General features: G+C 37.4%; 1 protein-coding gene and 1 long non-coding RNA gene across 3 annotated transcripts in view; both read right to left on the bottom strand.

Annotated features, from left to right (window-relative positions):
• Positions 1-17980, bottom strand: part of HBT (CDC27 family protein) — a 101080-nt gene that overhangs the window by 54682 nt on the left and 28418 nt on the right. The gene's annotated exons all lie outside the window — the stretch shown is intronic.
• LOC147507372 (uncharacterized) lies at positions 14134-16705 on the bottom strand. Its single transcript, XR_015216186.1, has 3 exons — positions 16517-16705; positions 15188-15295; positions 14134-15063 (listed from the first exon to the last, which is right to left on the bottom strand). It is a non-coding gene; the product is annotated as an uncharacterized LOC147507372 (long non-coding RNA).

The following is a 17980-nucleotide window of genomic DNA, read 5'->3' as shown; positions in this document are numbered from 1 at the left end:
TATTTATATTTTTGAATTTTTGAAATTTTAACTAGAAAAAAATGCATATTATACATATTTATATCCTAGCAGATGCCTTAATTACACGTGTTTCTATGCCCCCAAACAAGAAGCATGTTTTGTCCTCAAAGCATTTAAATAAAGAGGGTAGAAAAATACCATAGAAACGCGTGAAATTCTGGAACATCTGCAAAACAAGGTTAGAACATACTAATATAGAAAATAAAAAAACTGACGCAACTCTATAAGAGTTCCACCTATTATGGGGTTAACAAGAATCAAATTGCTTGGGACATAAGCAGACACTAACTAGAATTAAAACTTACCTTATCTCCCGCTTTATTCATCATCCTCCTCATCCTCTTCTTCTATAAAGAAGTGAGGTTCCTTCGCGTCCTGCCATGCCATGATAATTTGCCAGGCTTCCGCCATTTATCATCTATTATTGCTAACCTATTAAAGCCACTTGGTCCGACGGGGTGTAGGGTGCAACCCGATGAGGTTGTATCCTCCACCCTTGCCAAGTCATTATTGCGGAAAGATCGAATAATACTATTGGTGGGTCGCATAAGATCGTCGACCGTAATCCAATCCGTGAAAGCGTGTACAAAAAACAGGAAAGAAACATAGCATAATACGGGAAATTAGAACAGGCATAAGAAGGTACTTATGCCTCATGCTATGGGCTCGAGCTAAACTAGACATCAAGGTTCTGAGAAGGTTATGGCATATACGTCCCGTGGCTAAAGAAAGGAAGACGCTGCAAGTGGCATCATTCACAGAAGAAAAACGTCATTCCCCTAAAATGTTTAGCATAATCCAAAACATAACAGTTCCTATGTTCATGGACAGGCTACCAAAAGCGATGTTATAGTCCCTTTGGTCCTCGATACGGAAAATGCCTGCCCCATACGACTCATGCAAAAACTCATAAGTGTAGACATGCATATTATCTACCCAATAACACCATGGGTCTTGTATTTCAGCAGCGGGCATAGCAAGTCCAAGAACAAATGCTAGCAAGAACCTGGTAATTTCCATTGGTTCATCATCAATGTTGATGGAGAACACTTGTTCTCCATCCGGTCTCTCAAGGAAAATATAATTATCATAAAAATAAGATGCTAGTGTTGGAGAATAAAGTTCATCAGGTCTTACCATAAGCGGTTCCCAGCCTAAGTATGTGATCGCCTCGAAACCAAGCACCATAAGTAGTGCTTTGAAACATATCTTCGAAAGATTGTTCCGGTATTATTGTAGGACATGTCATCTCAAAACGATGCTCTGGAACAGCTGCATATGATCTGGGAACAACCCGCAGAAAAATGGAAATTTTTGTGTTTACGGAGAGGTCGTAGCAGTCCGCTTCCACTTGAAAGCAGCGCTCGATGATTTTCGAAGTTCCGGTGTTTTGGCGATGAAGTCGTGCTCACTTTGGGCGCAGGTGCGCTCAATGCAAAATTTCTGACAGAGACTAGGGCGTAGTTGCGCTCCACTGGGGCGCAGGTGCGCTCCGAGGTGCTAATGGTTGAAAAATGAGACGAAACGTGGGAAACGTGGGAGTGAAAGGTGAGTGATGAAAGTTAGGTATAGTGTGGGTTGTGAGTGTAGAATGAATGAAGTTTATATAAATTTTAAGTTGCTAAAACGGATCAAGAAGTTGCCAACAAGTTTTTACGGCAGTTTCCGAAAATACTAAAATTTCCAAACCCGAAAATGGAAACAACTCATATTCTTGATTCTTAAACAACCCTAGTATCTTTTAGGTTGAATTTAGGATAGAACCTACCTATTTTATCGAGATTTCATCCTACCATGATATTTATTCATAGATATGCCTAATCGGCCATATTCTCACCCTGACTCCGAAATAACTTCTAAAAATGAGGGTCATATAAAAATCATGCTGGAATAGATAATACCACCCCCAAACAATTTGAGAAGGTGGGATCAATATTAAACAACCACGCACAATGAAAATAACCGCATTATATTAAATTTTTCATTCAAAGTACATTTCACTACAAAATTCAAATTACCGAATTAAAACTGACATTAAAGTAACTAACAATAATAAAACTACAAATAAAAATCATCAAGCTATACTATCCCTAAACACGCCGGTCTGGTGGTAAGGAGGGCACATTTCCAGGAGATGGCTCCCGAGCTCCGATGGGGCGGCACCATTAAATCTTTTCGGCGACGACGCCGCACCTCTCGATGATGTATCCTCAGAAGGAGAATCCCTGTGAGGTGGGAAGCGTGCAAGCATATCGGCTCGGAACTGACGCTGAGCTTCTAGCTCAGTCCTCATCTGTTCCCACCGCTCATCCTCTCGCTGGGTACGAATCTCGAAGTTATGGTGGATAGTAGCCTGCCGAGTCCGGAGGTCTTCGCAGATAGTATTGAGTGAGCGATGCCACGATGAATCACGCCACGCGCTCGTGATCGCACCAACACCTCTCCAAAGCATCGACGATCAAAACAAGTCAAGTCCTCCTCATCTTCCGAGTCATTCTCATTTCCACCATCCTCCTCGTCCTCTACCCTATCCTCAGGCAACCTCCAAACTCATTGGACACAATCCTTATAAATACGAGGATTTCGGTGTAGGGTGAGGTAAATCCTATCAGACGTCAGAGTCGCTCTCAACTTCAGCATGATCTTGGTTATTAAAATAGGGAGAGGTGCAATAGACTTTCCCACTCCCCTAATCATGCTAAGCAAAAACTCCAAAATACAGAACTCATACTTCTACTCCTGGAGTATCCATAGAATGTGGAGGCAGTTCAGACCGATGTCGCTGACCTTCTCCTTCCCTAGGACGTTCCAACCAATCCACTGAGTTGCAGCCAGCTGGTTGGTTCTGAGGGATGCCTGGCGAACACAATGCGAGCTTGTATTATAGTTTCCTTCGGTAACAGTCACGTTCATCAAAGGGTCTACCCCATTATATTGGGACTCCTGTAACGTGGCATCCAGATGGATTCTAGGCGAATGCCTAGAATCTCACCAACAACCCGATAGTTACTTCTTTTCTTCTTCGCCACCGTAACAAAAATTCTACTCCCATCCAACTCCCTCGTGTTGTAAAACCATCGGACTAACTCTTCGTGGTAGAAGGCGTTGGTGGAGTACCACAAGCTATTCCAATCTCTACTAATCATTTCATCACCGTAAAAAAACGGCGTGAAGTGGTCGCCAGTAAATGCTTGCTCCGGCAAAATTCGACGTTGTTGAGCCATTGGAGTGTTTGGAATGTAGTGGGGAAGCAATGAGGGACAACCTCACAAAGAAACGATGGTGGTGGTGGTGTGGTGGTGCGGCAGCGTGAATTTCTTTATTTTTTGGTGGTTTTTGGTGATTTAACTTGGTGGAGGTGGTGGTGGAAAGATCTTAGAGAAGATTTGAAGTTGATTTGAACTATGGGCATGGGTTTAATTAGGTTCCTTTTTAATTTTATTTTTTAGTTAGGGTTTGAAGCTTTGTTGGTTGTAAATGGCGGTTTGGAGAAGTGAAGAACGCGACTGTTGGTGGACACATAGGGGCGCAGGTGCATTGCCGGTGCGTCGCGGGAGTTGAGCCCAAGCCCAATTCGAATTTTTCGAATTTTTGTCGATTTTTAGCGCGACTTCAAACTAACATTGCCGCTTCGTTACCGGTCCGATTTTTGCGAATGAGATATGGAAATGATCAGGAGAGAATTTCCAATCCAATGATCCATAAAACACTCTATTCCGACCATGGATGACATATAAGATAGTGGAAAACGCCTCAAAGTGCGTGCATGACGTACGTTATGCGAACGAATGAACTCTAAATTCATAGATTATGTTAACCCGAATCGAAATACAATTAAACGGCCTAAGAAACTCTAATGGGATATAAAACATTCTAGGACGGAAACACGAACACCCCACCCCCAAACAAATTTTTTACAACAGAGTTTAGAAAATTTGTTTTTTAAAAGTGGGTCTTTTAAAGTCAGATTCTCGAGACTTCTTAGATTACTATGTTTATTATTTAATATTTTTTTTACTTTTATAAGGAAAAACAATAAGCAATAAGGACATAATTCACCCCATAGAGAAACATGACTCAAAAATCCGAGAAAACATGCAAAAGTGGAAAACGTGAATTATGTTAAAGCGTGGACTTAGGATCCGTACTTCTGACCACACACTCCATAGGGAGGGCCCGGTTACCTTAATGGTGTACTCACCAATATCTGGAAATGAAAGAAAATGCACCAAACACAAAAATTGAGTCGTTTATAGTCAGATACTCGAGACTTTATCTAAACATATGTATGAACATGCAGTTTATCATATATCAACAACCGAAATAGTTGTGGATCATTCCATAAATAAATTTCACAGAAAACATATCCAAACACAATCAAGCACCAAGATTTCCTATGACGCAACCTAGTGAACTGACAGCGAAGTCGGATAGACCTATAACGTAACCTAGCATGCACCTTCTTTTTCATCTTTGAACAAGAGGGTGTCCTAGTGAATAAGTGTGGAAAAGTGAATGGTTATGGAAGATATGGTGGGTATGGATAAGTTGTAGAAGGAAAACATGTAAACAATGAGGGTGTGGGTTTAGCACAAAACTCATTCATGGTGTAGGTAGGGACTGTCTCAAGTCTGAAAATAAAGGTGTTAAATGGTTTGTCCTTCTGAAGTAGGGTATTTGTTTACTAGGTGGATTTAAAAAATTATGAAGCACAGGAGAAACAAAAAGATCGAGTGCAAACTCGAGATTCCTTTGAAAGGGTGGAAGGAGGGGAGCCGAGGTGGATGTTGTGCAAAGTAGTTCTTGATAGGGTGAATCATCACCTGCTCTAAGAAACTCATCGACTTCCTCATCTAGATTGGTCATATCCACATTACTATGGTAGTCCTCTATATATTTGAGAAAGTCATCTATCTCGTCCTCATCCATAATATGTGTATCGACTAGTGTAGGGATGAAAATGTTGGAGTCTGAACTTCCAAAGGAAAGAAATTTGGGCATATGATTATCGGGAACGATTGTTGAAAAATAATCTCGAGTTTAAGCTCTCAATCATGCTAACCTCTCCATCCATAGGCTAATCGGGTAAATGTATCTTTGTTTTAAAAACATTTACTTCAATGACAAGATGGCCAAAAGACATGGACATCGAACCATCGCGACAATTAATGAGCGCATTGGCGGTTGCTTAAAAAGGGCATACTAAGATGATCGGGACAGAGTCGTTAGCGACTTACGTATCGAGGATGACAAAATCAGCCGGATAGTAGAAATCTCGAACTTTTACGGGGACATTTTCGACCACACCCTTAGGATATTTAATAGACCGATCGCCTAATTGCAACGCCATTTTAGTGGGTTGCATCTCGTCTAGACCTATTTGTCTATACAAATAGAAGCGGGGAGTAAGTTAACACTAGCCCCCGTGTCTAATAGCGGTCGTCAGATAGGAATCTCCTAAGGTGCATTATGACGATGGGGCGACTAGGGTCCTTGTACTTAACAATTCCATTATGTTGGATAGAGTTGGGAATTGTTATTAAAAAAGCGTCTTTTAGTATATTGGTCTTACGCCTAGTAGTACACAACTCCTTAAAAAACTTAGCATGGTGTGGTAGCTTTTAATAGCTTTGAGAAAGGGAAGGTTTATAGTTAGATTCTTGAAAACGCCCCTAATCTCCTCATAATTTGTATCCCTAGTTAACATGACTAATTTTTGTGGAAACGGTGGTTTCTCTCTATATTTAGCATATGTATCACCGGATGTTTAACCTTGGCTTTCTGTTTTTAGGTTGTGTTGTAACCGGTACCTCTACTACAAATGGTAGGCTCTTGAGTTTCTATTTTCGGTATCTAGTAAAATAGCAGGTGTGGGGGACTCTTGGTGGGGGTAACTATAGGCATAGTTACTTTTTGTTATCAACCACTCTGCTAGAAGCGAGAGTGGTGATGACATTTAGCTCACCTACATTTTCATATTCATTACTAGTATTATCGGTTACCTCAAAGGTCGTGTTTGTTGTTTTAGGATTAGGTATTGCGTGACCTGAAAACACACCTTTGGGTTGGGCTTTATCTTGGGCCAACTGTTGGCTTAAATTATTAACGGATTGTAGAAGCTGTTGGTTAGATTGAGCCATAGTTTGGAAAAGTTTTTGGCTCACTTGTATGAAGGTGTCAAGACGATCCGGTTGTGTGGGTGTAGTAGTCATGGGTGGTGTGACTGGAACTATCTCGCGTGAATTATTTATGGGCGGATTTTGATAGTTATTATTTATCGGAACGATACCTCTATTAACATTATAATTATTATAACTACCTTGACCTTGTACTTGACCTTGTCGAGGTTGCACTTGGTTGTTATAATTATTATAATTACCCTGATGATAAGAGCCCAAAACTGTAGTTTTAACCCTGTAACAGTCATACTATTAGACCAATTATGTGAGTAATAATTAAGAGTTAACACTGATTACGTGTTTTTATGCATTTCAGGCTTCAAAGTCCATTATGTGTAGAAATGTGCCACTTTAGCGAGATAAAGGAGCAAATGTCGGTTACTAAGGAGTTCTGTGATTAAAGGCCAAGATTCAAGAAGACAAAGCCTTTCTAAAGCCCGGTTAAAAGCTGAAAAGTCGACGCGAGGCGTAAAACAAAGACACAAGTCGTGAGAACTTCGAAGGCGTATCTTTGGACTCGGACCTCGGAATGGGGCCTACCTTATGTCAAAACGACCGGCTCGGAAAGAGCTTTCCAATGGTCTAAGCTTTGATCCAATCAGAGGAGCAAAAATAGACGAAAAGTCTATTGAAGCCAACTGCAGTTGAAGAGGCCTTTTTGGACTGAAAGAATTGGGTTTTGGGCCTGATTCTCTGGCCCAAAACATGGCTCCAAGCCCATGCACGATTTTTGAATCTGAAAGTATAAAAACCAAAGCTTAGCTCTTTGTTAAGGGTAGATAGGGTAGATAGTTAAGGTAGCTAGTTTTAGACCTAAAACAATAGATAATTCTAGATCTAGTTTTATTTAAATAAATTGATCGAGTTTAGTTTATATTCAATTTTTGTTTTAGATTAAACTCTTAGAATCATTACTCTTAATTAGTTTGATTAATAAAATAGCTAGTTTGTTAATTTCGATTCTTGTCATTTACATTTGTGTTAGATCTGATTTCATTTATTACTTGTTATTCAATTCTTAGTTATTAATTAGATTTTAATTATTGGTTAATTTAGATTAGTAAATTTCAATTCTTTATATTATGTTTAGTTTTAATTTAATCGGAAATGATTGCATAATGATTCTCGGCTAAACCTCCATTAGAGGGGGTTGAGAAGCCTTGATGAAAGCTTGATTCCGATTATCGTAGAGTCATCGTAATTTCCCTTCCACTCTAGAAACGATTAGTTCAGCATGAGAATGGGTTTAATTGTTCACATGGTAGTTATGAATTGGTAGGAATGTCATGTGTAATTAGGGATTAGGAAGAACCAATTGTTTCTGGGCGATTCAATTCGATTTCTGACGATTAAATTCGTCGTTAATAGGATTAAGTCGAGTTAAGGTGGAATCAATCCCCCTCTAATTCCTTATCATCGAATCAACGTAACATTTCCGTAGTTGTTCTGATAATCGACTAGTTGCATCTTGTGGGTAGTTGCATCGTAGTCTAGTTGCCACTTCGTAAATCTCTCATTAGACCTTAAGTAGAGTAATTAGACTAGAAAACACAGCATGCGGAAGGACTAGGAGTGGAACGAACTTCCTACTCCACTATATCTCATAGGATTGAGAGTAGAATATTTGATAAATCATAGGAATGTAATTAGTTTTAGTTTACTTATGTTTTGAGTTTCATTTTCATTTCGTAAGTAAACTATTCATTTTATGTTTTATCACCTGACCCTGTCCTTGTCGTAATGGAGCTTGGTTATAACTGTGTGTTGGCCTAACATATTGATTATTGTACCCTGGAGGTGTGACGTGTTGGTTATTTCTCCAACCGAAGTTGGGATTTTGTCTCCAAGGGGAGTTAGGTTCACTATTAATGGAACAAGCCTGTTCATAGGCTATAGGACAGTGGGAGTCGGGATGCTCAGGACTCCAACAGAAACTACATGGATTTGAATTTACATTCATGACGGGGATAGGCTTTTGTTGAACAGAAATGGCCTCTACCTTTTTAGTGAGTGATTCGATTAGAGTTTTAAGCTCGGGATCATGTTTAATTTCAAACATACAGCTGCCTTAACGTATTAGAAGAACTAGCGGAGCGGTGGATATCGTCACTACCCCCCCAGTTGTTATTTCGCTTAGTTTGATCCTCTAAAAATTTATAAGCCTCCGAGGCTCCTTTACTTAAGAAACTACCCCCATTCATTATGTCAAAGACTTCTTTATGGTGGTGTAGAAGTCCTTTGAAAAAGGCACGAACTAATGTGTCTTTTGCTAGGTTATGATGTGGACACTCTATAAGGAGATCAATGAAAAGATTCCAAGCCTCTGAAAATGATTCATGAAGATTTTGTCGAAAAAAATGAATCTTGGAAAGCATCTCATCCGTCTTTAGGGGTGGGTAAAAATGTTCCATAAACAGTGAACAAATTTAGCCCACGAGTCCACGTAATTAATTAGGCTTTGGCGATTAACCAAGACGACGCCTTTATCGGCTAAGGTGAAAGGGAATACCTTCAATTTAATTTGTTCCGCACCAACCGTAGGATGGTGGAATGTTGTTAGGACTTGTTCAATCCTACGATAAGCCGATAAGGTTTTCATGGTCTAAACCATGAAAACGGGTAACAAATTAAAAATATTTGGGGGATTCGAAATCCCCAATCGGTCCGCTAGACGATGCAAGATTTGGGGCTATCGCTCAAGGCTTTGTAGAAGTCAGAGAGAGGAGTCTCTCCTTCTTCAGGCATTATATCAGGTGTTGTGTGTGAAATAGTAGCTAGAGGTGTAGTGGGTGGTATACTAGATAGACTTGTTTGTTGACGTTGTTGTGTAATTACGTTCGGTGTTTTTGTTCGACCAGACCTTAATCTCATACAAAGCTAAGACCAAACTTAGCTAAACACGTCAACACTCTAAACAATCCTGATATACTAGTATAAACCTCTAACTGGAGATGCGAGGTGTGGAAGAAAGGAATACCTGATTACGTCCTTGCTTTGCTTATGAATAGCGTCTTGTTTACGTGTGTTCAGTGTATATAACAAGTTAGAACATTGAAAAACTTGAAAAATCGAAGTTCGAATCAAACCCGTGGAAATCCGACAAAATTGAAATTAAGATGCATGTGGCGGGCTAGTCTAATTGGCTCACTGAATTTAAATAAAGTGCCAAAGATAAACTTCGAAGTTCTGTTGTTTGAGCGGGTGGGATTCAACTTCCAATAACTTTAGCGCTTGGTGGCCGATAATATATATATATATATATATATATATATATATATATATATATATATATATATATATATATATATATATATATATTTTTTTTTTTATTTTATTTTTTTTTTTTCGAGAGGAAGTTTAATCTTTGAAAAAAGACAACTACAGTTAGAATCGAACAAGGGTGGGTGGGTGAAATGAGACTTTAAGAAGAGTACTTATACTAATGAAAACAATGCGAAAGTGAAACTAAGATGGCAAGGCCATTTGATAAAAAAGGAAAAGATAAAGTTTACCTGACAAATAATTGAAATGAGCGATGAAACTCAAAACGTAAGTAAACTAAAACTTAGTTACGTTGTCTAAATTTATCAAAGATTGTTCTACTCGATCTATTGAACGGATATAGTGGAGTAGGAAGTTCGTTCCACTCCTAGTCCTGCTAAGTTTTGTTTTTTGTGTTTTCTAGTCTAATTACTCTACTCTAAGTCTAATGAGAGATTTCTGAAATGATAATTAGACTCTACGATGCAACTACCCACAAGATGCAACTAGTCGACTATTTAAACAACTATGGGAATACTACGTCGATTCTATGATAAGGAGTTAGAGGGGATTGATTCCACCTTAGCTCAACTTAATCCACTAATCCAATGGCCTTTAATCGTAATCCGAATTGAATCGAACGCGCATAATCAAGGAATAACGGTTATTCCTAATCCCTAATTAGACATGGCATTTCTACCATTTCATAACTAGTATGTGAACGATTACACCCATTCTCATGGTGAACTAATCATTTCTAGAGTGGAAAGGAAATTATGACTATTCAACATTAACCACGAATCAAGCCTTCATCAAGGCGAAAGGGACGAACCCCTCTAATGGAAGTTTAGCGAGAATCATCAAACCTATCATTCCCAATCAAATTCGAACAAGACATGATATAAAGATTGAAACTTTGCTTATTTAAACTCAAATGAAAACTACTCACGCAAAAATCTATTCAATCTAATAAAGACAAATAATTGAATCTAAGAATTGAACTAAATGAGTAAATTGAAAATGAAACTAGATTACCAAGAACACTATTTTATTTATCTAATGAATAATAAAACAATGATTCAAATACTAAATTAATAATCTACTTTGTTCTAAAGTAATTAATTAAACATGAAACTAGATCTAAAACAAGATATGAAAAACTAATTAATTAACTAATTGAAATTCTAAAACTAAGTTCTAAAACTAATTAATGGAGGCTAACTAATCCAATTCTTAATCTAGGTCTAACTATCTACCATTAACAAAGAGTTAAGTTTTTGTTTTTATATGTTTCAGATCCAAAAATCGTGCATGGGCTTGGAGCCATGTTTTGGGCCAGAGAATCAGGCCCAAAACCCAATTCTTTCAGTCCAAGAAGGCTTCTTCAGCTGTAGTTGGCTTCAACAAACTTTTCATCTACTTTTGCTCATCTTATTGGGTCAAGGATTAGACCATTGGAAAACTCTTTCCGAGCCGGTCGTTTTGACATAAGGTAGGCCCAATTCATATTAAAAGGTCCGAGTCCAAAGATATTAACCTTGCTTCAACGTATCACATACATTTCATTCACACGACTTTATTAGATAATGACAACCAAAGTTTGTTTTCGCGTCGACTTTTTAGCTTTTGACCGGGCTTTACAAAGGCTTTGTCTTCTTGAATCTTGGCCTTTAATCACAGAACTCCTTAGCAACCAACCATTGCTCCTTTATCTCATCAAAGTGGCACATTTCTCGCACATAATTGACTTTGAAGCAACATGAAACGCATAAAACACGTCAGCGATCCAAAATCAAAGTATTAACTCTTAATTATTACTCACATAATTGGTCTAAAAAAAGTATGATGGTTAAGGGGTTAAAACTACAGTTTTTGGGCTCTTATCACACAGACAAAGTCATGGTTTCGTGGGAATAATAAGGTTGGCAAGCAAAGTTTAAACATGTAAAGACCGAGAAAGATCATTTGGTGAATCAATATTGAAAAAGGATTCTTTGTGATCTATCACCGCATTAGGTACATATAACTTGTGATTTTGTGAATGAACCAAAAGCAAACAAAACGCGTTTCATAATCAAGGCAACAACAAAGCCACAACAATCACATAGTAATTTAACATTCAAAAGAGTGGTGAAATCCACCCTTGCACTAAATCCTTCTACAAAAACAATTTGGAGCAATTGTGATAAGTTATTGCGAAAGGCTTCTTGGAAGCTTCATTTTGTTTACGCTTTTGATCACGAACGCGCGGTGAGTTGCCACAGAAAAATAGTCATAGCAGCCGCTGTTGTACCCACCTTAACGCTACCAACGGCTTTCATTGCACCAGACCACTTTGGCAAATCTGACTAATCCACTGCAAATATACCCCTCGAGCAATTGTTGGTTTTACCTCCATTTTTCTTCTAATACTTGGGTCCAAACCACAAATCTTCAAAACAGGCCCAGGTCGGTTAGGATGGCATATGACATGGACCAGTTCGAGAACATAATAGACTTGAAAGCATGAATGTAAATCAATATCAATATTAGTCTAAACTTTTTTACCCATTATTTTATGAAACAGAAGATCACATGTTCATTATTTTTGAATGCATGAATGTAAATCAATATCAATATCCGTCTAAACTTTTTTACCCATTATTTTCTGAAAAAGAAGATCACATGTTCATTACAAAACCAACAATGTTTCAAAAATAAGTTTACAAAGTGAGAATTCTTTGTCACAATTCATAACACACCAGTACCCTGGGACTGGGAGTCTCTTTGTCACAATTCATAACACACCGCATTCTAGGGATTTGGGAGTCCCAAAAGCATTTTGAGGGACTTTGGGAAAAAAAATATTTCCTGTATTGAGTTAGATATATAGACATAGTACCTGGCATTTCCACCAGCAGGAATAACTGCAGCAGTCAATGGATGCATTCGTGCCAAAGTTGGCCCGGATCAAGATCAGGGTATGTTGGTGCATCCGATTGCGCAACAGCTATTTCTAAGCTTGTCCTGCATATGTACTCCAAATTGTAAGTCAGAAAGTCCAAAAAACAAACTCAACAGTATTTTATAACTATAATTTGACTGGAATCAGACTTCAATCATTGCATTAAAAATGTTAGAAAATTAACAATATTTTCAATTGTCAAAGGCAAATGCTTACTTCTTACGTCCTGGTCTACCACTTCCACTGCCGTTCCCAGGCTTTGCATTGCCATTAACTCCTACGGCCAATGCACCAGTCGGCTCTATCCCAGCATATGTACCTTCAAGTGTGCCTCCATCCACCTTAGGACCTTTACTAATCTATAACTAATCTATAACATAGCAAAATGGACAAAACAATCCTATATAGAGCAATCACTCAAATAACATATTTACATAATCATTACTTGCACTAACAAAACCCTATATACGGTTACCTTTCAAGGCATTTTAACAACTATTGAAAGAGAAGACTGGCAGTGCCTACACTGGAAGTTGGTTTTTCAGGATGAGGATGAACTGCTAGTTAAGGTGTCTGGTAGTGCCTACACTGGAAGTGAACTGAAATGTCTTTTCATTGAAACCACAACTACAAATGATCAGAATAATTTTTTTAGCGAAAGCTAAACTATTGAAATTGAACATAATAGTTCCTCCACTAGAACCACATCCACTGAAAGTGAACTTATAAGTTCCTTAAGACGAAGAACAGCTACTAAATGTGACTCTGTGAGCATGAAAGTTCTTCCTGCAAAAGATCAAACTGGTCATTATAGCTAATACTCATGCTTCGAGAAGTTCGGACCGTATTTATTACATAATTTCTTCATGAAAGGCTCAGTTATTGCATTAAGTGCTAGAGGAGCCTCCAGCAGTCCAGTTTCTGCACGAATACACTTTGTTTGAATTGCATGACCAAGGCATCTTGTGTGCAACCATATGTTTTCTGAGAATTACCTTGTTATAAGAAATGGTTGGGAAACTGAAAGCTGATGGTCCATCTTGCTTGGTTGACAGCTCCTCTGGTTAGGATTTGTATTTGTGTATCTCTCTTTATGCATGGAAATTGTGAGATGAAATGAACAGAAGCATCAGAAGAGTGTACACATGTATTCTGCACATAAAGTTATATATACAGGATTTGTTGTATCAAGATTCTTTGAACAAATGGTAATATGCACAAATCGTATTATGCTGCATCAAGACTCAAGAGTTTGTTTGTAGACTCAAGAGTTTGTTTGCAGTTCACCGAAAAAAAAGATAAAAATAGTTTGTTTGCAGCTTCATTGTTGACTACGTACACTATCACGACACATGAAAAGGCACTCGTCAATGAACATATAGTTCTGTTTTAATTTTATTGTGCCTTCTCTGGAGCATTAGTCCCGTACAGGAGCTTGTACTTGCATGGTTCATCCTTGTTAGGATTTCAATTTTATTCTTGTAGAGTGAATCACTCCCAAATCATACTGTCATGCGTGGTTGCTTCATCATAAATTTCGCCATTTTCCACTTATGTATATCTGCATATGATATATGAATGTCACCACCAGGCACCATACTACACACAATCAGGATGCAGTACAATGACAGGTTTTGAAATATACGTAAGCTACTGGACTCATACCAATTACAATGTGTCAGTAGTCAGAAGCCTCAACTATACCTGAAATATTTTGTTTATATTTTTCCTTAGTAGAGTCTTGGGTAAAAATCGAAATATGTGTAGAAATTAGTACTTGCAACTCTGTAATCATCCCAGCTAAAAAAAATAAATATTGTATTGAGCATCTTTAGTCACCCACTCAACCAAATACTTGTATGTGAGAGCTTGAGATCAAAGGATGTATCAAACATAATAACATATCTTGGATCCAAGTAATAGTTATTGTCAATGAGACTTCGTAGATTGATAGTTGCAGTACGCCACGCTAGTACCATTCGTAATTCTTTGACGTGTTTCTAAAGTAATATTCAAGCAACCAACATTTAATTTTTGTGCGTTCGTATAATCTTTAACCGAATCTAATAAGTGCAAGGTTACAAAGCTCGCACATGTGAATGATGTGTTGATATAAGGTGTGTGTGAACCCTTAGGCCCTAGAACCTTTTAGCCAATTCAACATTCATTAAATACATATTATTTTCATTTATATGAATAGGCATCTGACCAAAAGCAATTTTATTTATTTACTTTCTTCTTAGTTTAATTGCAATTCAAGCAATTTAATTTTCTAAATGGTTTTCTAGGCCAGGTAATGGCAATGATATAGATTTAGTTCCAGAAATTAAGCCCGACTTTCTATAGAACATGAAACAAACTAAGCTTACAACCATTGTAAGGGAAAATTTTGTTTTACCATCCAAAAGCACTTATCCAACCACATTAATTGTCTGACCAATTGGATACGTGATCAAAAATTAAGTTTAAGAGATGTATTTAAAAATTCAATAACGGCATTGCAAGAAATAAGCATGGTAAAGCAATCAAAGGTAACGTGAATAAATTAGAAGAACTTACCGTTATCCATTTGTTCTTCCACTTAAGCAAGCAATCGATCAAACCTCCATCTTGGATATCCGTTGGTTTCATTGGAGAAGAAAGATGAAAACATAGCATCTATTGGGCATAAAAACCAATTCAAATAATTTCATTAAGAAAAACAATTTTAGTAAAGAAAAACAAATAAGAAAATTACCAAATTTCTAATGAATCAAAAAATAAAATGGGACAAAAAGTATACCTTGAGGACCGCAAAAATCATTTGAGCCCCATTGATGACATGTTAGTGATTTGGAGGCTGCCCCTCTTCATCTTTTAGCGTTGTATGATGATGCTTAATCACTTGTCACTGAAATGAATCATAAAGAATTCAATAAGTACAAACCAAGTAGCATATGAGAAGCCAATAATATGAAACATTTATAGTGACTGAGTTATCATATAGGTCGTCAAAAAATTCAATGGTCAGTAATTCAAGTACTAAACACGCACAGAAAAACTGAACAAAGCCATATATGAATATTTTCATACTACCAAAGTCAATAACCATACAAAACACGCTAAACAAACTAATTACATGAACTTGAGAACTTAAATAATAAACAACTAACTCCGAGCACAACCACATAAGAAGACAAAACAAACTACACATGCCAGAGGCCCTTTAGCAACTCCAAATAAATAAGCCTAACTGGCAATACAATCTAAATTTCCTAGAAACTTTTTTGACTTACATCATATTTCCTTCTTTTGTCGGTGATTTTGTAACATTATCACCATCGTATATGGAACCGTGAAGCTTTGTACATTGTGGAAATTCATGATAGATTTAAAGAGTAACCTATATTACATTAAATAAATCAAACTACCAAAGATTATTCAAGAACTTTTCAAAACCAATTAATTTCTCAAGTATTGATAAATAAACTACAGTACCAACTACACTATGTTTGAATAGTGAAATTCAGACATTGTGAATGTTTGAAGAATAAACCTTTACGGAGAGCTAGACCCATTTGGAGCTAAATAGAAGGGAAAGACTCTATGTTACAGCTCACAACTATGTGCAAATGAGTATGAACATGCTTAAATAATAAGACCAATTATAGTGGCATCTCCATGCCAAATTACTTGTATCGAAAACAACCCCTAATCTCATTTACCCAGACAAACTTGTATTGAAAGCAACCTCACCAGAGATGTCGTGGCATCCCCAAAACCACCACACTATTAAAACTAATTATTGATAGTTCTACCAATACCAATTCCAATACAAACATCCTCATTATAAAAAAAAAAAATTAAAAATCAAAATCAAAATCTCACCAATAGTGAGTCCACTAAGATGCTTATGTCAAAGGGACATATATAGCTCTATTAATAGTACAATGTCTTCTCTTTCGTAGGATTGTGTAAGGTGTTAGTATCTGACGAAACATGAAAACAATCGAAGATATGTTGAAACACTCTTAGTGGATTAACGATAGAAAGACCTACAGGAAACTATAGAAGAAATCAAGAAACCCAAAGGAAAGAACAAAATAAATATAAATATATAAAAAAAGCACACCTTTTAAGTATTTCACCATCAATATCTTAGTTCATTCACGTTGGCAGCATACATAGGAAGGCATATGCCCACCAAGTTGCTGGAGTTTATAGGATTAATCGCTCAAATAAAAGCATGTTGCACACCTTCGTCGTTGAAGCTGGAGTTCAGTTTCTCCAGCACCACTGATAAAATCACGACCGCTGCTTCCTCTCCTATAATGATAATCATTTAAATAAGAAATTGTTCAGAGAATCATAACAATATGAAATAAGTTCAGAAAATGCAAAGCGGACTCAGATCAATGAATTGTACAAAAGGGTATCAACTTGACATGTAAAAGGTATTAAATTATTTCTTTCTATGATCACACTAATGCAATTTATTTTTTCAATAATAAATCACACTAATTAACTATGAAACATGGAAATTAACTACGCTTAGCTAATTAACTAATGATTAATTATACAAAATACGTATAAGCTTAGAAAGTGTTCGTAAAATAAAGATTGGAACTTCAACCCCCAAGTTGGGTTGAGATGCGCGAGTGTGATGTTATACTACTCGCCTCGTACATCCAATCGGTCCAAGTAGGTTGACTCCCCAACTCTTGATCGTCAAAGATTGGAACTTCAACCTCCAAGTTGGGTTGAGATGCACGAGCGTGATGTTGCACTACTCGCCTCGCACATCCAACCGGTCCAAGTAGGTTGAATCCCCAACTCTTGGTAAGTAAACCAAAAGACTAAACTTCCAAAACTTAAACTTTGTCTGAGCCTTATACATTCTAAGAATCGAACTTCTTATTTAGTTTTCCTCATTTTGAACTTCTACAATTAGATTGGTGTCCTACTTTATTTATGAGAACAGACGATATGAGGGGAAGGGTGGGTGAGCTTACATCGGGTATAAACTGCAGCAAAGCATCTCCTGTCCAAAGCATAAAAACTAACCTAAGGTGTTACGACATGAACTAAAAGCCATGGAGTATTTTGAACAGTCAATCACTTAAGTTGAGTTGAGATGCACGAGCATGATGTTACACTACTCGCCTCGCACATCCAACCGGTCCAAGTAGGTTGAATCCCCAACTCTTAGTCGTCAAAGATTGGAACTTCAACCTCCAAGTTAGGTTGAGATGCGCGAGAGTGATGTTACACTACTCGCCTCGCACATCCAACCGGTCCAAGTAGGTTGAATCCCCAACTCTTGGTAAGTAAACCAAAAGACTAAACTTCCAAAACTTAAACTTTGTCTGAGCTTTATACATTCTAAGAATCGAACTTCTTATTTAGTTTTCCTCATTTTGAACTTCTACAATTAGATTGGTGTCCTACGTTGTTTATGAGAACAGAGGATATGAGGGGAGGGGTGGGTGAGCTTAAAACTATAAAAACGGTAAACATGAAAATTAACTAAGCTTAGCTAATTAACTAATGATTAATTATACAAAATACGTATAAGCTTGGAAAGTGTTCGTCAAAG

The sequence above is a fragment of the Coptis chinensis genome, chromosome 3, assembly GCF_015680905.1.
Source record: "Coptis chinensis isolate HL-2020 chromosome 3, ASM1568090v1, whole genome shotgun sequence".
Classification (NCBI taxonomy): Eukaryota; Viridiplantae; Streptophyta; class Magnoliopsida; order Ranunculales; family Ranunculaceae; genus Coptis; species Coptis chinensis.
The sequence above is the reverse complement of the archived record's forward strand: the minus strand, read 5'-3'. Positions and strand labels throughout refer to the sequence as shown.